This window comes from Austrofundulus limnaeus, unplaced genomic scaffold, assembly GCF_001266775.1.
Source record: "Austrofundulus limnaeus strain Quisiro unplaced genomic scaffold, Austrofundulus_limnaeus-1.0 Scaffold2090, whole genome shotgun sequence".
Classification (NCBI taxonomy): Eukaryota; Metazoa; Chordata; class Actinopteri; order Cyprinodontiformes; family Rivulidae; genus Austrofundulus; species Austrofundulus limnaeus.
This window is the reverse complement of record NW_013954492.1, coordinates 6,466-10,701: the sequence shown is the minus strand read 5'-3', so window position 1 is coordinate 10,701 and position 4,236 is coordinate 6,466.

The following is a 4,236-nucleotide window of genomic DNA, read 5'->3' as shown; positions in this document are numbered from 1 at the left end:
GCTCAGTTTATATGGATAGTTTTTATTTTTTACAATAACAAGCTGCAATTAAAACAAGAAAACATGAAGTAAAAGTAACAACTTTCTACATTGTGCCTTTTTTTAAAATGTAAGAAGTAAAAAAATGGCTGAAAAATAATTACTCAAGTAAAGTACAGATACCCAAAAATTCTACTCAAGTAGCCTACAGTAAAGAAGTATTTGTACTTAATTACTTTACAACTCTGTTCACCTTTTAATTCTATTTTACAATTCTTCACTAAATACAACATCTATTATTCTTTGTTGATCCTGGGATATATTTCTTCTTTAAAAAATTAAAAGTTTCTTGTAAACGTATGAGCTGACTGTGTGTTGTTATTATTGATAAAATGCTTTCTGATTAAAAAAGACACAAAATCATAGAAAGCTGGAGTAAATCTCAGGCAAAGCTTAAAAATCTCTATCAGGATATTAAAATACACAATAATTATGTTTGGTGTTTTAATGAAAGACTGATGAGAACAAATCAGCTGAATTTGATATAAGATTATCTCGGGTTAATTAATTCGGTCCAATGTCCTGAGTCATCAGTAATACAGATAAATATAAATAAAAATAAAAATAAATGTTAACATTTTTAWATTGGCACCAATCCATTTCACAGAATATCCACAGCCTGACACAAGATGGAGCCAAATTCTGAAAAAACAACAACATTTCACTTTATTTAATTTGATCAATCTACTCATAAAATAAAAACAAAAAAAAAACTTCATTCTGTGAGTGTTTACGTCTGTCAAGATCTTGGCAGTGTTTCTTTTTATTATGATAAACAGAGTCAGAATTCTGATTTATTATAAAAATAATAATTTTTTTATTTCACGTCTTCTTTTCATATTAACAAAAATTTTTTATTTCTCTTTCAACTCCTCATTCAGCAACATGTTTGAAGCACTGAATAAAAATAACATCTGTCCTGCTCTCACTGTTGTTTATAAAATTGTAAAAATTTTCATAGTAAAATTATCAAAGCTATTAATATGTTAGCGTGCATATTTTCTACCTAATGTATAATTATCACCTGCTGCTAAGTACTACTACTGTACAATATGGTAATGAAAAGTAAATAAAGGTGTTTTTACAATGAATTACTATGATTTATCCATAAAAAATGACAACACGTGTCCTCTCTCTTTGTCAAATTTTATTTTACAATCCTTAATAAATCAGGYGACATCATGTTCAGTTCTGAGGAGTTTTCTGCTGATAACAGATGCAACAGTAGAAYACTACGTGGTTCTGAGTTTTGAGTAGCGCCATCGTCCCTTTAGCTCTAAAGAACTGTGGAATAAATATTGGTGTTTTGTTTGGAGCTGGCAACTGAGAAAAAATAAAGTGGCTCCAGTTTATAATTTCTCATAATCAGATCAATATCTGGTTTAGGAATAGATAGCCTCCTGCCACAAGGCTGTAGCAACTGCTGGTTGCACAATAGTTTTAATTTTTGGCCCTCATACCACATCATATTTTCTTAGTTCCATCCAGGGGRTTCTGATGTTATCAGTCCATGAAATGGACGTTATTAGGCGTTATCAGTCCCATACAATGGCTTCAGAGGGTCCCTACTGTGCCTTCTAGGCTTCAGACTGTCCCGACAGTGCCCCCTAGTGGGTTAATATATCAATGACAATGAATGTGTGAATAACCAAAACATATTTTAATAATTTTTTTTTTGTCCTTGCCTGGGGGCRATCCTTGCTCTTGCTGTCTGTGTCGGTCTCGGGCCCTGGTCTCCCGCTCTGTGGTCCGAAGCTCTACCCATTGCTGTATTGAAAGGCCACATTATACACCCGTCGGAGGACGGTGTCTTTAGCGCTAATCATGACATTTTCTCTAAGGTTAACCTTAGTGGCTTTTTGCCTCATATTAACCAGATTTTTTATGCCTCATAATAACCAGATAGTGGTTTTATGCCTCATATCAACCAGATAGTGGTTTTATGCCTCATATCAACCAGATAGTGGTTTTATGCCTCATATCAACCAGATAGTGGTTTTATGCCTCATATCAACCAGATAGTGGTTTTATGTCTCATATTAACCTGATTTTTTATGCCTCATATTAACCAGATTTTTATGTCTCATATTAACCAGATTTTTATGTCTCATATTAACCAGATAGTTGTTTTATGCCTCATATCAACCAGAAAGTGGTTTTATGTCTCATATTAACCAGAAAGTGGTTTTATGTCTCATATCAACCAGAAAGTGGTTTTATGTCTCATATTAACCAGAAAGTGGTTTTATGTCTCATATTAACCAGATAGTAGTTTTATACCTCATATTAACCAGCTGAAAATCAGAAGCCACTCTATGGGACTGATAACGCCTAATAACGTCCATTTCATGGATGATAACATTCGAAGCAGGTGGTTCCATCAGATGTTTGTTTACAGATGTGTATTCATGTAAACATGGAAACATTTAATGCAGATAAATAAAAAGCTGCACTCAGTAACTTTAACACTGTTTCTGCTGGGAGATGCTAAACAAGGTGAAAAAGTAAACCGGTCAAATAAATCCAGGATTGTTGCTCTGCTCTAATAAAAAAAAAGATTTTATTCACAGACTTATTTGACAGAACTATGATCCACATGAAGTCTGATCTATGATCTGATCAGACAGAACAACTGGAACGTTCTCACAAAGGTTTCCTCACATGAAAGTGAATTCCAGGATTCTCATTCCTTCTGACTGAGCTGAATGGAAACAGGAGCAAAAAGTCTTTTTCAACATGTTTCATTTTTTGACTGCAGGTTTTGAAAATAAAAAATGAGTCTGAAATGTCTCTAAACCCAGAGTCCAACTGCAAACCTTCACTCATTACTTCAAGATGAAGGAAGTTTTCCAGATTAGCTGTGATTCAGCAGGTTGTATAATGATGGTCCTCTGTTGTTAAAGGTTTTTCAACTGTTTGGATGCAAACATGGAACACATGAAGCACAAAGACGTGCTGCAGGTAGTAGTTTTTTTCAAACAGATCAAATGAAACTTATAAGACCTGCAGATTTTATTCAAACTTTCATGATGTGTCTAACCAGTTCAGTGATTTTATTATATCTTCTGTAGCTGATAGCTCAGAGAAATCAACTTTAGACACTTTAGGAGTTTAAAACATCAGCACATGTAAGGTCCATCTGCCAAAACTAATTCCTGTTTTTCCCACTTGTAAAAATGAGTAATTAAAAAACAATCATAACACTTCTAATGCTTCATTACAGGCTGTGCAGACCTGCCTTTCTGTTGGTTCCAAAAACTAAAACAGAAAAGCTTCACATAAACTTATTGAATAGCAGGACCCAGTCCATCCTGGGTCCTGCTCTGAGGCCAGAAAACACAAGTCTAAACTCAGATTTTATTCACAGTGAACATGTTTAATACTGCATAGCGGTAGCATTTATATGAGCCATCACATCAAAATGAGGATTAAGTCAAATTTGGTCAAAATGACCTAATTACATTTTCTGATTCTTGCTTTAAAAGCTACATTTTGATACCTGGATCATTCTGATATCATAATTAAATCCATATATATGACTTGATTTGTCTTGTTGGTTACAATAATATGTAGTGTCCAAATAGTGGGGGGTTTGTCTCAGGAATGCACAGATGTGAGGCCTCTGAGTTTCCAGCTTTAGAGCTCGGCACATATCACCATATTAGGAAAGAAGGACGCTTAAGGTATACCGTRACAAGATTTATGTACATCTGTGGAAAACCTATAAAGAGCCTTGTACGCCCCCGCTCTTGGCCTTCGTTTCTCCATCTTTCTTACTTGGTGAATCATTTGGCTTGAAGGCCACAATTTGGTTTTTTGGCTGTAATCTTCTGAACTGCAAAAATAAAGGTTCTTGCTGTTCAATCAGCCTGTTTTTCAGAGTCCTTTTTCACTGAGCAACAGCAGTTCAACTTCAACCAGAAGACGTGGTATTTTTCTACACCTCAAATACATAAATATTTGGTCTGAATCCTAATTTTATGTCATTTTAATTAGGAATGTTTGATGTCTTTATAAAGAGGAAACCTCAAATTGTATTTGAATAATGAGATTTCCCAGCTGAGAAGAAAGAAAACGTCACTAGCTCACAGGGAAAGTCTCAAAATTTTAAGGCGTTTTTCCTCAAAAACAGTTTTTTTTTTGTTGCTATTGCTCAAAAAGTGCTTCATAATTTGGTTTTATGATTATATTTCAGAC